General features: G+C 37.2%; 1 protein-coding gene across 4 annotated transcripts in view; it reads left to right on the top strand.

Annotated features, from left to right (window-relative positions):
* DIAPH2 (diaphanous related formin 2) overlaps window positions 1-21243 on the top strand; it is an 823692-nt gene that overhangs the window by 417137 nt on the left and 385312 nt on the right. The gene's annotated exons all lie outside the window — the stretch shown is intronic.

Here is a 21243-nt window from a genome sequence, read left to right on the forward strand (position 1 = left end):
TGTACAGATGTGAAGTATGTCATACAGAGAAAGTGAAGAAAACATTTCGGTTTACTGCGAAGAAAATTTTAGATCTCTTCCTGTAAGTCATTAGGATTAACATAATAATGTAATTGTGCTACCTTTTCTAAGAGTCATCATTTATATAAAGCATATGATGTAACATGTAAAGGTCTCATTGCCTAGAGACGCACACATGGTTTTAGTGACAAAATATTGGACATCACCCCAAGTATACAGAGGAAAGTATCCATCTTCCCCATAGAAGTCGTAAGAAGGAACGTGAAATAGGTTCAGTTCCATTGTGAAAATAGAAGATAACTTACCAGACTATGTGATTTGTAAGGGAAATGATTGCTGTCTATGGAAGAAAAATTTGGAAATATGTAATCCAAGAGAAAATCTACAGAGGACCTAAGGAAAAAGTCGTATCTACGTACTCTAAAAATTTCACACATTCTAATAATTTTTAACTGAAATGATGTTGATTGTAGTCATTTAAGCGTAGAGTCTTAACACGTTGCGTACGGATCACGAGACTCTTCACGAGGGATTTAAACCCCGCCGTACGCAACGTGTTAACATTAGAAGGTATCTAGTCAAGCCTCTTCAGACTGATGAGAAGAGTTACTCTCAGAGAAGTAAAATACTTTGGTTAGTCTATTGGTCATCTTGGATTGCCATAACAATACCACAGGCTGGTGGCTTAAACAACAGAAATTTATTTTGTCACAGTTCTGGAGATTGGCAGTCCAAGATCAAGGTGGTAGCCTAGGTGGTTGTTTGTGAGGGTTCTCTTCCTGGCTTGAAGACAGCCATCTTCTGGCTGTGTCCTCACACAGTTTTTTTCCATGCATGCAGGTTTGGGGGTGGGGAGGCTGAGAGGAAAGCTCAGGATCCAGATCAGGGACTGCTTCCTCGTGTAGGGACACTGATGCTATCAGACTAGAGCCTACCTCTTCGACCTCATTTAACCATAATTACCTCCCTAAAGGCTTTATCTCCAAATACAGTCACACGGCAGGTTCGGGCTTCAAGTGTGGATTTGATGGGGAGGGAGCACCATTCAGCCAGGTTCATAAAGGTGAATATAGTGACCAACTGCCCTGGTTTATCGAGGACTGAGGGTTTTCTTCAGTTGCGGGACTTTCAATACTAGCATTGGGACAATCCAAGGCAAACCAAGACAGTTGGTTACTTTAGTTATAAAACTAGAGGTAGGACCCTGGGCTCTTAATTACACTCTTTTTTTCTCGTTTTGAAACATGGAACTGAAGCAACTTGCCTTTTTTGCATTTTTATGATGTCCTTTGCTACTCTTCATCTTGTTTTGCCCTTTATTTGAGCTCTTCTCTGGTTCCCATTGCACATTGTGAGGACAGCTATTATAAAACTGTCCACATGTTACTATAATTACTTCATTTCTCTTATTCAAGACTCCGAACTCGTGGAGTTTGGATATGTATTTTATTCTGCATTATATCCCCAGTGCTTATTGGATATCAAGTCCTCAATAAATTCCTATTGAATGAAGCCGGGCAATTTGATTAAATAAAGGATTTGCTGTGAGTGTTCAGCATAAGTGTTAACGTTTTTGAGAAAATTTAGTTCCTTACAGCTATAAACGGTATATTTTTAACAGCAAAACTGTTGAGTATGTAATTCTAGCGCTTTGCTATGGTTTATTTGTAAAAACATAAAAATATATTATTTGCTATAAATAGAAACCAGCAATCCACTCTCAAATATGGGTTAAGAAATAAATATGGGACTGTTAATTTAAATCCAAAGATAATTTAGAAAATAACCACTATAGGATATACTGAAAGGCACCGTAGCAAAAATCAATAAATCATGGTCAATAGTCCACACATTTGATTGGTGTGTTCTTACAGTTTCTAAAGTGCTTTCCTTGTGATTCAAGGAGGTTAATTATTATTAACCCCATTTTGCAAATTAGAAAACTAAAGCCCAATGAGGTTATATGATTTTTTCCAAGATTAAAAAGTTAGTAGTAAATGTTCACATTCGGGCTTAAATCTGGGTTTTCTGTGTCCAAAACCTTGCAGCAAACTGCCTCTCATTGCACTGTCACAAAATGTTTCGTTATACTTAGCCCATTTTGAGGAAGCATTTCACAACCTATTTGCCTGGTATGGTGTTCTGAAAATGGGGACCATCACATGTTGCCTTTCTCGGCTCTGGTAGCTTGAAAAATCTGTTTTTCTTTCTCTTTTTTTTTTTTTTTTTTAATTCGAATTGAATTGAAAGTAATTGTAGACATCTTACTAGAAAGTTTCTCTTCCCCTAAATAGATTTTAATATATCCAGGCAGTGCAGCCTCTATATTTCTAATAAAAACAACAACACCTCATCTGAATAGTTACAGAGCTATCGCGTGGCTTTGTGTGCTTTGGCTCTCGGAGCACGTAAGTTTTGCATAGGCAAGGTTGGCGGCTGTTCTCTGTATTTTTCAAGTGAGGATCTGCTCTCTGTAGAGATGGCTTACCCACGATCGCTCAGCGTCAGAGGCAGAGTTAGAATCCAACTTTTTCTGGAACTCAAATTATTTCGCTGGCTCAAGCTATTTTAGAATGTGATGGTCTCTTTTGCTTCACTGAAATATGCTTTTTCATGACAGCATTTAGCGTTATTTGAATTTGGGGGAGATGTGGTTGATAATTGGTTGAGACGAAAATTGTTTTGAGGGCTATAATTTGTCTTGGAAACATTCTGTGTAAGGGAAGATTATACTCTCTATCAAGTATGAGGTTGGATGGGTTGTTAGGTCCTGTTTCCAAACTTTCCTTTTTCTCCATGTGGGTCTTTTAAACTTTTCTTCCTGTGGGGCAGTTTGTGCAAGAGTTTTCAGTTGGTGATCTCTGGAGTCACTGGTTTGTAATCAGTGATAGGAGATCCAATCTACAGCAAAATGCAGAGGAGCTCATTCATGTCACTTTGCATTTTAATATGGCATCATATACAATATATGACACACCATACCGTTTGTTCATATTTCATGACCAGTAGACAAACATTTCAACTTAAGGGTTTGTCCGTTCTTCATTATATTACACTGAAGCAAGAACATTCACCATTTTTGACCTCTGCAATAGCTAAGCACCCTAGAATGACATAAGGACAAGATGTCATTCTTAATTTTCAGTGGTTTCCTTTGTTCAGCTTATTCGATGGTTGACCTTTATTTAAATCTATTGTGTTTTATTGTATTGTACTTAATGGGCTCTCATCACTGAGAACCAGTGAATTAGTTTTCTTAAGCTTAAAGATGAATGTTGCAGCATTGTGATACTATGCCAGTGGTGACATTTTAGATTCAGTTTCTATAATTGTGTCATGGGTTTTTGTTCCCCGCAATTTGTCATGTAGATCAATATACCAAAAGGTGTAATTTGCAAACAGCAAGCTTTAATATTACTTAAGCCAATAGTGTCCAGAAGTGTTTAATTTTATAGAACACTAAATTTATTTGTTTAAAGAAACAGTTCTCCGTAAGATCTTTTAATTCCCATATATTACTCGTTATATATCTTAAAGCACATATTATTAATTATTGCATGTGGACTTGTGCATATAGACAAATGGTGATATTCAAAGATTGCGTCAGTCATCTCCCTTCTCCAGTAATCAAAATGCTTGGATACCAGCTCGGAAAGCCAACCCGAAGTCCTCACCTTCGGTGCCCTTCATGTCATTTAAAATCTGAATGAAACACTGGCTTCTTCTTCTGATTTTCCTTCTCTTCTTTAAAAAATGCAGCCCTCTGAAAGTTGGAAACATGATCATGGCTTCCTGATTTTATATTTCCATGAACACACTACCATGGGCTTTGTCCTTCAGTTAGAAAATCAGCAATTTTTCTACTTCTAAGATGGAGGCTACCGAGTCCCTTTACCTATACTATAGCGGTCTGCACATACAGATTAACTCCTTAAGTAGAAAGAAAACTGAATGAAGGTTGTGTGCATTTCTGTCTTTACAAGTGCTTTCTTCTAAGATGGTTCTCTCACTTGTTCCAAATGATCACCACGTTTTCCAGATTTATGTCAATGTGGAGGTACATTCTATCTTTCTTATTCTCTGTGGCCTGTGTTATGCAATTGAGAGGGGAGAAAAGGCTAACTGCTGTGCCAGCAGGAGTAAAACGATGTGATCATGTTGGGCACAGAAATTTACCAGTTTTGTAGATGTACTTCTTCAAACCAGTATAGTTACAAAAGGGTATGTCTATCACAACGCCTTTTTTTGCAAACTTGTGTTCTGGTGAAAAGAGACAAACTCACGCCTGTACTCCCTTACTTCTAAAAATACACAGTCCCGTGAGCTTATTTAAAGATTTTTCTCTAAATTGAAATATTCATTAATTTATATTCATTGGTGCAAATTAGTCATCTAATACTTTAAATGTACCAGTTGTTTGTTTTCTCAGAATTGGATTACATCTGTTTAGGTATTATCACATTTACAACATTATAGTTTAGGTTGTGTGAAAATTTCATTATACCCCCAATTTTCAGTTTATTAAATTCTCTAGAGAACAGTGGTTTTTGAATGTAATTTGTCTGATGCAGACTTGGTTAGTATTACTTGTCAGTACTGACTGCTTTGGAGACCTATTTTTTTCTCTCAACATTTCTGTTTTACTTAGATATGTGAAAATGTTCTGTCCTCTAAACACACACACACACCCATGCCCTTAGCTATGATTGTTAATACTGTGAAGCCCATGCTGCCATCACTGGTATTAACTCTGTGTCACAGTTCACTGTGCCTTCCAGATGCCCAGAGACCTCGCTGGGAGGGGTAATATGAAAATATGTAGGACACACTTGCTTCGTATACTAGCTATGCCTAGTTTTTGTGCTCCATTGTACAAACATGTGACTGTTTTAATATGGAAGATATTCCAATTTTTGAAAGTTTTACATAAGAAAAAGGAATTGAAAGCCACAACCAAGCCAAAAAGTGTGTGTGTGTGTGTGTGTGTGTGTGTGTGTGTGTGTGTGTGTGGAGAGAGAGAGGGAGAGAGAGATTGAAAGATAAAATAAGAGAATGAAAAAATGAGAAATAATCAGGGATAATTTTCGTACTTGGATGATTAGAGTGAAACGGGCTTATATTAAATATTTCTTCCTATACATAAATTGACAAACTTGTAAAGAGCATTTAAAAAAACAACTGAGAGTTGCCAAGTTATATTCCTTATCTTCTGTCTATAGCAGTTTTTAAAAACCCAACAACATATACTGGGGATGCCAAAAAACTGTACACATTTTAAGAGATATTATCTATGTATTAGTTTTCAAAGTTGAATTGAATTACGGTAGCAATGTGTAGTATAACGTTTGCTCAAAAGATGACGTTAATCAAATGAATGCTAGCGTCATTGTATTACAATTTTAATACAATTTTTTCCTTTCTTAAAATGTGTATACATTTTTTTTGGCACCCTCTGTATTTGAATATAAAACTATAGCGAAGGGTGTAATTTTTCAGTAGGGGCTCATGAGGCTTGGTTTATGACTCGTTAAATACAGATGCATTTCAAAGAAACCAAAAGATGAATACATCTGTATTTTCTTACATTTTTAAAAATGTTGTCTTCCTACTGATACAGAAAAACACTATCAACTTAATACTGTGCCATAACTATATTTGTCGAAATCATTGTGACTAAACAATAATGCATACAATTAACTGTTCTGTGGGGTAGTGTGGCTGGTGGAGATGAGTAATTCTCTAGTTTGCAAAAACCCTTTTTGTGTGTGTGTGTGTTCTTGATGAGTTCCCCATGTAATGGGTGGCAATGAACAATTTCAGCACTGGAGCAGACAGAAAATGATGATTTGTGGCACTAGCTGTAGGTCTTACTCGGTTCGCCACAAAGACCGTTTCCATACAGGATTTAAATGAACCCAGCTGGCTTAGTATTCTGTGAATTGCTGTAGTCATTTTCTGAATTTTATCTTATGACTGATTTTGTAATTCTCTCAGTGGGGGAATGTTGACAACACGAACAGCATTTAGCGAATATAATTAGTAAGTTTGAAAACAAATGCCATTTTATTGTATAAAAGCTCTGTTCGAAGAGGATTTCCTCCCTGTATGAGATTGTTCAAAAAATGTGGCTACTGTGACTGAATGTGACTGATCATCTTACAGACTGATTTTCCCGTCGAAGGAAACCATACTAATGAAGACCTGGGCTGATAACCGTGGGAGGGGATTTCTAAAGCAGCAGTTGATATTTGGATAAAACTCTGAACATCCAGTTATCTCTGTGATAATTTTAGGGAGTCTTGGACTATTTATGTACAGTTGACCCTTGCATAGTGTGGGGGCTGGAGGTGCAGCCACTTGCACATTTGAAAATCCGCATATGTCTTTTGGGTCAAAAAGTCAGTCCTTAGCATCCATGGATTCAACCAACCCCGGGTCAAAAACTGTATTTTTGATCTGTGGCTGGGAAGCTGTGGTCAGGAAAATGAAAATACTGGTTTTGATCTACGATTGGTTGAATCTGCAGACGTAAAACTTGTGGCTACAAAGGGCTGACTGTATTTACTGAAAAAAATCCAAGTATAAGTGATCCCACCCAGTTCAAACCCATTTTGTACAAGGGTCAGCGGTACACATAAGTACTTTTTAGCTAGTAAGGGGCCAGCAAGTTGGCTACATTTATTGAGCGCTGACTTTCTGTCGAACCCTGTGCTAGATGCTTTACAAGGAGAAAGAGAAATAAAACGTACATCTCCGTCCTTGAGGGCCTTTGGAGCTAGTTGCCCAATACAGAATATTGTAATTCAAAAAGAAGAGACAGGTAGGGGAAGGGAGGTAGGGGTGGGAGATTGGGGGAAGATGGCTTTCGTATAATAGCATACATACAAAAAAAAAAAATCTATGTTGCTATAAGTACTGCTTAACTAACTATAAGAGAGTAACGTGCTATTCGAAGATAGCCCATACTGTAAAGCTGTCCCACTTCTTTACAAAGGAAAAGCACAGTACCAGCCCCATTATACTTTAGCAACAATTGCTTAGATTCTGGGTGTTTGGACTTCTGTCATGGGGACAAACACAAAATCTTTCCATTTAAAAAAATTTATTTTTTTATATCTGCATTCTCAGAATTCTTTATTTACTTTTCATGTTATAATAAGGGTATCTTTAATACTGCTTCTCATAAGTTGCTACCTACTTTCTACTATAATTAAATGTTACTATTTTTTAACGAATGTTGGGCAAAATTAATCAGTACCTACTCAAAACAGTAATGGTACTACTACTGTGTTTCCCTGAAAAAGAAGCCTAGCCAAACAATCAGCTCCAATGCGTCTTTTGGAGCAAAAATTAATATGAGACCCCATCTTATTTTACTGTAATGTAAGACTGGGTCTTATATTAATTTTTGCTCCAAAAGACACCTTAGAGCTGATTGTCCGGCTAGGTCTTATTTTCGGAGAAAATCGGTATGTGACTGTTACATGTTTGTACCCTTCCTGATCCACTGATTGGGCAAAAAGGCAAATAATATTTCTTTTAGTAAGAGGATGTCATGAAATTTTTCAAATAAATAAGAATGAAAGAAGTCACTATTTAATGCTGTGTATGAAAGATCACTCTAATATCTAAGCAACTTATTGTGAGGAAATATAAGCTATTCAAAGGATGACTGTTTAGAGAAAGGAGCTCAACCTTAAAATTCAAGCAAATAGCTTGATTCTTATGTTAAGACAGAATATTTTGCTTGGAAACTTGTGCTGAGGGAAGTGGGAAAGCATTTGGGGAGAGATGTGGATGCATGATGCCAAGGAATTTTTATCACCCTGGTCCATTCAAACCCCTTTGTGTTTCTAAATTTAGCCTCCATGAAGAATATGAGAAAGGCCAGGGTACACACTCAACTTCTGAAAGCATCTCCTTAGGATTTTGTTGTGTTGTAATTATTTGAGACGTAAAACAAATTCACGACCAAGGGACATTTGAAATTAACCTGTAATTTTTAGAGGTAACTTTACCAAAGTATAACTGACGTACTCCCATTTACTCATTTATAGGTATACAGTTTGATGAATTTCATTATTTGCATACAATTGTGTAGCCTCCACCGCAGTCATGAGATGGGATAGTTCTACTAACCTGTATAGTTTCCTCGTGATGCTTTGCAATCAGTCCCCACTTCCAGCTCTAGGCATCTCCTTATTTGCTTTTCTATCACTATAGTTTTGCCTTTTATCTAGAATTTCATGTGAATGGAAACATCCAGCAATGTAGTCTTTTGTGTTACTCTGTGTTTGGTGTGACTTTCATTGAGCACAATGTGTGGCATGTATCAGTAGTTCATTTTTATTGCTGAATAATATTCCATTGTATGGATATGTCACATTTGTTTCCATTCATCAGTTGATGGACATTTGGGTTGTTTCTACTTTTTGGTCGTTCAAATAATTCTATTAATATTCATGTACAAGATGTAAATTTCATTTATCTTGGGTAAATACCTAGGAGTGGGACTATTGGGTGATATGGAAAGTATAGGCTTAATTTTAAAAGATACTGTTTTCCAAAGTGTTTGTAACATTTTACATTCACATCTACAATTAAATTAAACTACAATGAGATACCATTTCATACCCATGAGAATGGCAAAAATTTAAAGTTCTGATAGTATCTGGTATGAGTAAGAACACAAGTCAAAGGGAACTGCTGGTGAGAATGTAACTTGGTACCTCTGTTTTGGAAAATAATTTGATACTATCTAGAAATGTTAAAGATACTATACCCAAAAATGGCACTCCTCATATATTTAGCTAGATTCTTACATAAGGATTTTGGAGACGTATATAAAAATGATCACAGCACAAAAGGATATTAACAACATACCAAAAAGGTAACCCACAAAATGGGTAAAAATATTTGTAAATCACATATCAGATAAGGAATTAATATCCATATTATGTAAAGAACTACAACTCAACCACCACAACAAAAACAACCTAGTTCAAAAATGGGCACAGGACTTTAATGGACATTTCTCTGAAGAAGATGACCAATAAGTACATGAAAATATGCTTAGCATTACTAATCATTAGGGAAATGCAAATCAGAACCACAGTGAGATGCCACTTCATTACGATGGCTACTGTCTAAAAAACAGAAAACAGAAGTGTTAGTGAAGGTATGAAGCAATTGGAATCTGTGTGCATTGCTGGTGAGAATGTAAAATGGTGCGGCCATTTTAGAAAACAGTATGGTGGTTACTCAGAAACAACATAGCATTACCGAATGATGCAGGATTCCACTTCTGGGTGTACACATAAAAGAAATGCAAGCAGGGATTTCAGTAGATATTTGTACACCAATATTCACAGCAGCATTGTTTACAATAGCCAAAGGTGGGAGCAACCCAAGTGTCCATCAGCAGATGGATGGATAAACAAAATGTGCTGTGTACATACAATGGAATACTTTTCAGCCTTTAAACAGAAGGACATTCTTGTATGCCTACAACATATATGAATTTTGAAGACATTATGCTAAGGGAAATAAGCCAGTCACAGATGGACAAATATTGTATGATCCCAGTTTTATGAGTTACCTAGAATAGGCAAATTCAAAGAGAAAGAAAGTAGAATAGTGGTTGCCAGGGGCTGGTGGGGAGTGGGGGAATGGGAGTTATTGTTTAGTGGGTAGAATTTCAGTACGGGATGATGGGAAAGTTCTGTAGATGGACAGTGGTGATGATGGCACAACAAAGTGGATGTACTTAATGTCCCTCAACTGTACACTTAAAAGTGGTTAAAACCATAAAGTTTATTTGAGGTATGTTTTACTGTAGTAAAAGAATGTTCACAGTAGCATTATGTATATCATGAACCCCCCGCCCCCCCCCCCCCAAAAAAAAAAGTGAAACCAGATCACGGAAATGTTCAATAGGAGATTATACCTAAAATTATTCATTTATATTCATATGATAGGATATTATACAATAGTACAAATGAATGGATGGATATAGCTACAGACATCAGCATAGTAGTTAAATAACTCACCCCTAAATAGCTGCTCCTCAGTGCTAAATTCTGATTATACTTTAGCAACTTTGCATGTCTTGGACCCTTCAGAGTTGTTCTTAAATAGGTAAAACCACTAATGTTGAACCACTGAGTGCCATTTATTTACAGTGTATATACATAGCAAGGTCAGTTCAATACACTCTTTGGGTAGTGGTGATAGTCTTTAAAGCTATATACAGAAAAAAAAAACAACACCTTAGAAAGTATTCCACCCACTCTCAAATCTCATACATATAAAACAGTTTTGTTAAGTAAAATGCTCATGACAATAAAAAAAGGTTTAGTTAAATGCTTAAACCATTTCTGAGAAGAAACTACTTAACACCTTAGAGATATTCATGCTTGCAAACTATTTCTATACCAATTTAAAATAATTTGATTTTTGTTAAAACTATTCTCAGAGGAATTTCTATTTGGTAAGCCTACTACAGACAGGTTGATTACCTAAGAGCACTTGAAAGTACAGAGTTGCTTTTCTCTTAAGAAGTATAGGCGTAATTCATTAATTCTTTCTGGCCTTCCCTAAAAATAAGTATAAATGGTTGTTGATTTGCCACTGGTCCTGGCTATTTCAGGCTAATGCTTATATATACGGCATTCTGCTGGAGTAAGTGGAGCTAGGAGGGAGAATGCTGAGAGGCGGGGCAGGAAGAGCAGAAAAGCAAAATTTGTCTTTTCTGGGAAACTAATGTCACAGATGCCCTGCTGGGCCTGAAGGTGACAGTTGATAGGAATCCTTATGCCATTTAATGTTGTCATGGTTTCAAGTTTAAGCTCTCCTTTCACAGATTGCTGCCATAAATTAAGCTAACAAATATAAAACTCTTAAATTGCTTTACTTTTACACAGTTGGTATCATCTGTTCCCCCTTTGTTGGAAATACCATTATAACACCAACATCGAGAGTGTAAAACAGGAACGATCGAGCCTACATAAAGAATTAAGACATCTATCCACTACAAGTTACATTTGGCTGAATTAGTGTCAGCTCTGGTCATACAGCACCCAGAAAAGCATTTTTGGTGACAGATTTAGAAATAAAACCAGGAAAGCATGTATTAAACCTGGCTGGTCAGAGCTACAGAGCTCATGTCTTTATGGTAATTGTAATCCTTAAAAATGCATTATCTTTTTCAGTGTTATTGCGGTGTATGGTGGTGTTGAAGAAAGCAGTAATTTGCAAACAAATTTGTCTTTTGCAGAGAGCACAGGACTTAATTTGTTTAAATAAAGGAGATCAACATTAGAATTCATGTGCTGTATCGAGACTGGCAAGCAGCACTGGAGCATTCATGATTGCTTAGATATTAACTGTCCCATGAATATACAAATATAATAGGGAAAGAGAAGCCATGATTAGGGGAAAATTCTGCTAAAAGAAATGAAGTTGAATGATCTGATCATACTGGTAGTTTCGATGGGTTTATTCCAATGACTCAGCCAGATTTCTCCACTGCATCCCACTCTCTCCTCTTTCCAAGGACAATCCGATATAAATGTATACTGTGTCGTGTTGCTATCTGTCAGAACTCTTTCCTTGACACAGAGGGATTAGGCAATGCAGGCTTTTCCTGAGAGTAGGATCTGTTGATAAATTTGCTGAGTTTCATAGGACCATTTGTGTAAACACTAAGGGCGGAAACTGCGGGGGTCTGAGAGGCCTTCCTGCAGATGTGATCTATAGGCATAGACATTTATCTCACATTCACATTTGCATTCACTTCAAAGCGAGACCTGCTTAAATGTTTCCCGACACTTTTCCTTTAGTAATATCCACACTGTTTTACTACTTCATTTCTTTCATTCTTTTCTATGAAAATCAGTTTCATCTCTGATAAATATTCATTCTATAGTCATTCGTGTAAGAAAACCTGGTGTTCCTCCTGCACATTATTGCTTCTTTCTGGAAGAGAACATTTTCCTGTAGCTGACTGGATATTTACTCCTTTACTCAGCCTAATAATTCTCTGTGCCGCTCTGCAAGCTGGGTATACGATTTCTTTAAGTCAGGGCATAAGGTCCACAGTTGTGCTCCTATGTGCCGGTCGGTAATATGTGAACACGTTCTCGTACTTTTGGCCTGCAGCCCCCAGTGGGGTTGCCAACACAGGAAACGCAGTATCAGATACAGTGTGCCTGTATCATGAGTAAGGGTGATGCCTCCTCCTTTTGCCTTCTTTTTCTTTAAATTCACCCACCGGGTTCTGATCTCTGCAGATTCACGTGAAGAAACTCTGTTTGGCATATGGGTCGACATGTTTTTCTGCTTAAAACCAGTATGCACGTTAGCCCAGAAATTAGGAGGAGCGTTGAAATACATTTGCAGTACATGACTTTTATGGAAAGCATTGAAACCTGGTGTCTGCCATTAAAATATGATACTATCATTCAAAATTCTTGAGTATGTATTTAAGAAACAATGCACATTGGCCAGTAAGAAGTGAGTCTTCAGCTTGAGTTAAAGTTGGAAGATGAATGATCTGCCGTGTTATCTGGTCCATCACTCTGGTAATACACAGTAGACAAGACACCCTACAGCGTGATGTAAGTGTATTTTCAATATAGTTTTAGGTGAAGGATGAGGGACAGTTTAGGAGACTCTTGAATCTTCACAGCAAAGAGCATATTGTTTGGGTCATCTAATCTCGGATGACTAGATGGTAAATTACGATGCAAATCAGTCTCATTTATGTAAATTAATGAAGAACATTCATAGTGACTCTGTCCTTCATATGTCATAAATTGCTAGGCAAGGCCTCTCTGGTTTTAAATTGACACTAAGTTTTCAAATTATGTTGACACTTCAACTTGTTACATGTAAAAGTAATTATGAGAGGGTCTAGGCAACTGTGGACAATTGTCAAGCATCTCACTGCCTGGAAATTTCCTTCAAAATCTAATGGTTCTCAAAATTCAGCATGCATCAGAATCACCTGGAGGCGACATCAGAATTTCTTCCTAGTATATTAAAGCGCAGATTGATGGACCCCACCCTGAGAGTTTCTGATTCAGTGGATTTGACGTGCAGCCCCGAAATTTGCTTTTCTACCCAGTTCCCAAGTGATGCTGAAACTGCTCATTCAGGGACCATGGTTTGAAAAGCCGTGAAGTAGTCAGTGCACATCCATTTTTCTTTCTCATGATTTATAGTCCTTAACTCTTCCATTGCTTCATCCCCTCAGGCCTAATTATACTGAACTGATTTGGGACAAATAATTACAATAACTTTGTCACTAGCCTCACCATTTTCCAGCTGCCCGCTCTGCCGCCCTCCCCCCCAACTATTATCTAGTTATCATGCACAGTCAGTATTTTGAATAAATTAACTTACATGGTACCTCCTCCTTCTGGCTATTCATTCTTTTAATTTTTCACCCCTGTATTGAAACTGTGCTCGAAGGTCACCGTAGATTTCTGTAATCATCAAATCGGTTCTAATTATCTTCGGCCTCTCGCTAGCATTTATTCATTCAATAAACATTTATGAAACAAAATTGATAAAGCCCTCATTGTTAACGAGTTTACAATCTGGTAGGTGAGACTGACTGTGTAAACACAATTATATATTGTGGAACAAATGCTGTGACTGGAGTATATATAAATCACTGTGGGTAAACAAAAACAATCTATTAATTCTGTTCAGGGCAGTTAAAAAAGATTCATTAACACCAGTCTCCCCAAATGACTCCTCCCCTACTTCTGCCCCTCCCCACACACCTTCTTCATCAACCATGACACTTAATTCACTCTGGTATGTATTAAACACCAGTATACTTAAGTCACCTGGCTGTATTCTGGCACCAACTCTGATTAGCTGTGTGACCTAGATCAAGTTACGTAAGTGCTCTAAACCTAGTCCCTTATCTATAAAATGGACATATTGATAACCAACTCACTGAATTGTGTGGAAAACTCTTTTTAAAAAGTGGTGCATATAAAGCATTATCGAAGTACCTGACCCATATGCACATGATCGATGGGTAACAAATGTTGGTTCCCTTCCTCCTTAAAAGAGGAGTGAGATACTACCAAGTGATGAAGGACAAAGAGCATCTAGGTTCAGGAAGAACATAGCAAATGGGGCAAAACTTTCACCCATTTGTGCATTCAAGAAATAGATGAGGGCTGACAATTAAGTCCGTGAACTCATCCTAGAAAAAGTCCTGCATACCTCATTGCTGAATATCACTATGGTCACCTTCGAAGTACTCCCCTTGGGAAGCTGTGCACTGACACCAGCGCCTAGTCCACCCTTCAAAGCAATTTTGGAACTCTTTTTCTGGAATGGCCATCAGAGCTGTCGTCATATTACCCTTGATGTCCTGAATGTCATCAAAATGTCTTCCTTTCAATATTTCCTTTATCTTCAGGTAAAGAAAGAAGTCATTGGGGGCCAGATCAGGTGAGTAGGGAGGGTGTTCCAACACAGTTATTTGTTTATTGGCTAAAAACGCCCTCACAGACAGTGCCGTGTGAGCTGGTGCATTGTCATGATGCAAGAGCCGTGAATTTTTGGTGAAAAGTTCAGGTCGTCTAACTTTTCCATGCAGCCTTTTCAGCACTTCCAAATAGTAAACTTGGTTAATTGTTTGTCCAGTTGGTACAAATTCATAATGAATAATCCCTCTGATATCAAAAAAAGGTTAGCAACATCATTGTAACAAGTTCACGAACTTAATTGTCCGACCTCGTATATTAAATGCTGATTATGTGCCAGCCATAATGGATGCTGGGAATATAAAAGTGAGCAAAGCAGACAGAAAATATCACTGTACTTGTGTAGGCGACTTTTCTAGTGGAGAGAGAAGTACAGTAATTAAGAAAATCGATTACATAGTATATTTGAGATAATCGCTGTGGAGAAAACTAAAAGAAGGAGGAGGTTAGAGGTATTGGGAGAGTAGATTACAATTTTAGACAGAGTGGCTAAGAAAGACCATGATGAGAAAGTGACTTGTAAGTATAGCTCTTGACCAAAGGGGAGGAACTAGCCATGCAGGTTAGTAAGAGGGAAACTCTCTCGGCAGAGAAAAAAACACTCATAAATGCTCTGAGTGAGGGGCATGCCTGGTGAATTTAAGGAGCAGCAGTGAGGAGGCCAGCATGGCTGAAGGGGGTGGTGAGGGATAATAGCCAGAGCTAGAGATAGGATCGAGGTGTTAACTGGGGACCAGAGCACAGAGGGACTTTTAGGCTATAGCAATGACTGTGTGTGAAGATGGGAAGCTAACGTAGGCTCTCATCACTTGTAATCTGGATGATGACGTGGTCATATTACGTTATTCAATTCTATAACTTGTGAGCATAAATACTTATCTAATGCCCAGTTTATGGATGGGAAAGCTGAGACATAGAGTGTTTAAGTAATTCACTAGTGATTCACACAACCACTAGTGAATGATAGAGTCAAAGTTCAAACCCAGTTCTGTCTGAATCCAAAATCTGTGCTCAATAACTATTCTTATTAGAAAGTTGAACTTTGTTATATGAGTTGTAGAGAACCATTGAATTTTTTGAAAGAAGAGAGTGACGTGGTCATGTGGATGTTTAAAAAGCATAATTAGGTGAAATCTTATGGGATAAAAGGAAGTAGAAAGAATGGAATGGCCATGATCACCTTCTCATAGATTATCTCCAGGTGTTTAGAAAATGAGCTGTCCCCTTTTTCCTAAGGTCGTCTCACTCCAGAGTCATCGCTTTTCCTTGTTTTCAACACGCTCCAACCATTCTTTCAATCACCAGAACTTAAAACTTTTGGAGTCTTGATTTTTCCTTTTTCCTCATCCCAACTATTTCTTTTTAATGACTTAATCCTATTTGTCTTTACATTGTGTCTAGAATTTTTCCTTTCTTTGCCTTTTTCTACATATACCCTAGTTATCATTTCAATTATCAATCCTTGCCAGTTGCCACCAAGTTACTCTCCTACGTTGTGTCTTTTCTGCATAACTTTATGTTTTTTCGTAAATTCTGAGCTCCCTGAAACTTTGAAGGTACTGTGGGGTATTTGTCTCTGATCCCAAGTTTCCGGCAAAGTCCCTGGCCCACAGCACATCATCGAATGTACTTCTGCATTCATGTTTGCTTTCTTCCTATCCTGCCCTCCTCCCACCCCCAAGTGTATGATGCTCCACTTCCTGAAAGCCACATTCTAACTGCATTCTGGCATCCACTCCCACCTCTCGTCAAATATGTTGTACTGGCAAAGTCTAGCTTTGTAGTCATCCTGTTTGAGTATATGGGTATGTACACACACACACACACACACACACACACACACACACACACACAGTTAATTTAGAAGTATTGATGTATAGCATATGCAAGTGGTGCTTATGTGGAGAAAAATCTTCATTGAGAAACATTTATTGTCTACCTAGTATGTTCTAGCATTCTCCTACGTACTCTGGGGAGAAAAAAAAAATTAAGAAAACAGAGTCTCTATCCTTAAAAGAGCTTACGTTAACTGGAAGAATCGACTGTTGAAATATTTATAGTGAAGGAACATAGCAAAAGCAGGTGTTAATTAATCCTGAGTCGGAGAAGTCTTTAGAAAGGAGGTGCTGGTTGAGGACTGTCTTGACATATGACAGGAAAAAAAAAAAAGGAGGGAGAAGTAAGAGGATTCTAGAGAGAGAACAGGACTTGCAAAAGCACAGTGGTTATGACACTGTGCGGTATGTTCAAGGAGTTGTAACCAGACTGAAGAGAAGGGTGTGCGGCAGGGGACAGGTTAGAAAGGTAGGCAAGGGCCAGCTTACGAATGGCCTTAGGTGCAAAACGAAGTTTGTACGTCCTAGTACATGGCAGGCGCTTTCACAATGGAAACTTGGAATGGATTCTAACTATTCTATTCACGTGTATATTCTATAATAGATTCCATTCCTAGATATATGGATATACGTAATATAAAATAGTCCATTCCTATATAGTCCTATAGTCCATTTTATTTATTTATATATATATATATATATATATATATATATACACACACACACACACACACATATATAAATTATAATCAATTTGTAGTGGTAAAATATATTGATTAAAAATCATTAATTTTAATTAAAATTCATTAACTTTAATGATAACATTAAAAGAAAATGTTTAATTTACCATGACAAAATTCAACATTTGAAAACTAACATCTGTGTGGTGAGGTTAAATTAACTGAACTTGTTTGATTTAGAGAACAGGACACATGAGAAGGGCACCTTCGCTCTGTGAGAGGTGGTTATACCATGGATGGTGCCCTGTTACTTTCAGTTCCCACTGAGGACAGAGCAAGAAGAAATAGGATTAAATCTCAGCAGAGGGGAAAATTACCTACAGAAGGGGTCCTTCGCAGAAAGATTGAATGTGACTGACGTAGATGATTAAAATATCGTCATCTCAGACCCTCTGGCTGTGTGCTGGCTTCTGTGTTCTCACAGCGCCTGATTTCAAAGTGAGGTCCAAGCACAAAGTCTCAGGCTGGAAGGAGAGTGTATGAAATAAAAAACATCTCTTGCGTGCCAAATTCGTTGTTCAGATATTTTGCTTTCTGCCTATCTTAAGTTTTAGAAATGTATTTGAACATGTCAAATAAAAATATTATCTTTCATAATAGCACTCATATTTATTAGAAAAAAGAGAAATGATCAGAATTTGCTCTAGGAATAGGTATTCTCTTCAAGGTATTTTTGTATTCATGTACCATTTCAGGAAGTTATTAAAGATTAGGGAGATACAGTCAGTACAAATTCAATTATTAATCTTTAAGTGTAACATTTATTGGTCAGATGATTACAATAAAATTGCTGCATGGTTTATTAACTGATGGCACTTTATCAGTGAATATAGTGAATTATTCTATCTCACTTTTATTGTTACCATTCCTCGATCACTCAGCTTGTTAAAATATAAAACGTTTTGAAATTTTTGAAGATTTCCAATTTCTGGAACTGCTGTATGTATTTTCATTGTTTGAAACTATTTGCAAGACAGAGGATTATAGGGTAAAATTTTTTTTTCCATCCTTTTGCATCTTTTAAAGAAAAGTCCTATGTGCGTCACACCCCTGCCTAACTGGCTGGTGAGAGGGAGACTGGGAAAGCAGGGATGCCAAAAGGCTATTGACTCCTGGTTGGGGCAAACCTTGAAATGCTTACAGGGCAGTCACCACTACAATTTAGGCAATCTGGACAACTGTTATTGGAATATTTGATGTTAATGTAAAATTCACACAACTTCTAGTTCACCAGATATCAAATGGAAGTCAGATTTATTAATAAGCTAACCCAAGTACTTTGGATGTATTTTGTACAACCTCAGATTAGATGACTATTATACTACCCCGAGAGATGTGTATATCCTACCTGTATACTTGGATGAGCAAATTATTGGATGCATGCCATTAGCCATTAGAATTGATGAAGGTGAATGTTCTCAGTTACTTTCTGTGCTGACTGACATTGAACAACACCATAGGTCCTGAGAGAGAGAGACAGCGGCTAATGTGGGAATGGTGTAAAGGTGGTAAGAGAGACCAAAGACATGATAATACAAAGTAAATATACTATAATAAGTAAAAGTTCTTTTCCCTTGTTTGTAATATTATATGTTTATTTTTCAATGATTGGCTTAAGGGTCATACACATAGAGTAAAAAAAAAAAGGACCACATATTTGTCATGATTGTTCCCTGCCAGTTTGAAACTGAAACTGGAGGCCGAACGAGTCCGGGGTTCGTGCTGCCTGCCCCGCTCAGCCAATAGACCGACACAGGAGTTGGGTCATAGAATGAGCCTTCATTATCAGAGCATCGGTGGTCTGAGAAGGCAGTGGGTGAACACCTCCAAAAACTGCCTACACATTCTCAGACCAGCTGGGGGTATTTAAAGGAAAATCTGGGCATTCCTCCAGAGGCCACATAATGGTTCCTCCCTCTGACGATGTGGCTCTCCAACATGGCCATCAACCCAGAGCAGTGATGACAGTAACCTGGAAAGAATGCTAGGCCATAGAGATTGTGATCAGCAGCAAGCACAGGTTTCGGGGTAATTATCTAAAGCAAGGAACTGGACAGGGGACATATCAAGCTCAAACTGGAAGGAGGGGGTTTTTCAATCATTAAGCTCTAGGGCAGGAAGAGAGGAGGCCGGGGACATTGCAAGGCCTCTTTCCTGGGGGTCCCAACTGGGCCCTGTTTCAAAACCTAAAAATGGACTCTCTGTGTGTGGTTGTTTAAAAACTAAATCTTGCAACACAGGTTTAACACTTTGTCTCCCATACCGAGATATTTCTCAGCTTGATAGGACAGTCGCATGGCCATGTTAACCCATGCTTTGAAGGGAATATTACAATTCTAAAAAAGTACAGGTGTGCTCTGTCTGCCACTCTTTCTGATTTGAACAAAGATACCAAGATATTTATTTAACTGAAATGTTATACTTTATCTTTTTTAAATGTAGCCATTGATTCTACTATATTTCTTGACAGAAATTAAATTAATGGTCCTGATACTGTGTAAATATTTATCAATTAAAAATGGTTTCTGAAAAATAAGCGCTTGTAAGTATGCATGGCAAAGGCGAAGTTTTAAATCACCCATAGAATTGACATATGAGCACAATACTTTTCTATTTTTGTGTTTTCCTTTCTAGTGTTGGCCATGTGCATTAAAAAAAAATATAATAGGCTTGTACAATTCGGTGTCCTGAAAAAGTAGGTGGGCTGTTGTTGTTGTTGTTGTTGATGGTGGTGTGTGTGTGTGTATCTGTCATCACAGATTTCATAAAATATAGATCAATTTCCTTTCCCTTTGGAAGATCTTTGAATTTTCCCTAAGCGCCTCATGGTTTTAGGATTTTAGGATTTAGGAATTCAGGTAATTTGTAAGAAAAAAAGAAGATATTAATTTCCTTATGATTTGGAATATACAGAGTACTCTGAAAACTACATACTTTGTGAACATATAACACCATAATCCCAGGTAAAGAGCTCTATTTAGGAAAGTGAGCCTCCCATTGATTTCTCTACAGCTGCAAACCTTACTTAAGACAAATTGTCCTTGAGGGTTTTGTTGCTTTTTGTTCTTAATAGCGTGTCCTTGAATTGTGTCATTTCAACCTTGTCATACTTACAAGTGTTTGGTGGATCAGCATGATAATGCCAAGTCTTAAATACTTTACCTATGTGAGATGAAGTAATCCTAGAAATTCTAAAAGGAATCATTGTGACCACTTGAACTGTCAGCATCATGCTTCCTGTGGCTGTTTTCTCTTGAGTCTTGACATTGATATTTCTTTTAAGTTGTTCGTATCATTTGGCCATAAACAGTTGTTTAAAAGTTGTAGTGCAAAACAGATTCAGTATGGGCCTGATTAATTAAATGAAAACTTTTTTGTTGTTCTTAGTCACTAAAACAATAAGGATTAAATTACTCTGTAATTACCTAAGTATCCTCCATAGCCTTTTCATAAACCTGTTTGCGAAGAATATTCATTTATTCTAAATAGAGTAATCCTTAAAGCTGAAAACCCCTGAATCAATATGAACATCAGTAGACAAACCCATCATCTACGGATTATAGAATTAAAACATCCAGTAGAATGAGAAAACTTGATACTTTATGCCATATTTATCCTTTGTTTTTCAGTAAATCCTTGATTTCGTTTGCAGCTTAGTCTAGTGTGAGAGTTATATTAAAGAAAGCACTTAGATTCTCATCATAGTTTTTTTTTTTTGCCCTGTACTTTAAAAGATTTTTATCATTCTAACTGTAGCATCTCTTTTTCAGTGTCTTTGAAAAGGAAATACAATATATAAGCAGAGAAATAAACTTTGTCACATGATCACAATTGTGTGGTCAAATTCTCTTTATAAATCCACATATGAAATTGTCAGTTTTTCTTTGTTGATGGTCCATGCAAGTAAAGGAGGGTAAAGTGTGCTTACTGTTTAACATTCATTTGCATCATTGATGGCTAGAAATAAATATAACTTCACAAACAAATCAGTTTTCAAGGACATATTTCTGTGATAAAACAAAGAACAGAATGCTGATAAAACAAGCACACATTAATTTGGACTCTTGTTATCAATACTTAAATGAACGCTCTTTTCTCACGCAAAGCATTCATTTTGCCATAATAATTTCGGTATTT

This window comes from Rhinolophus sinicus, chromosome X (genome assembly GCF_036562045.2).
Source record: "Rhinolophus sinicus isolate RSC01 chromosome X, ASM3656204v1, whole genome shotgun sequence".
NCBI lineage: Eukaryota > Metazoa > Chordata > Mammalia > Chiroptera > Rhinolophidae > Rhinolophus > Rhinolophus sinicus.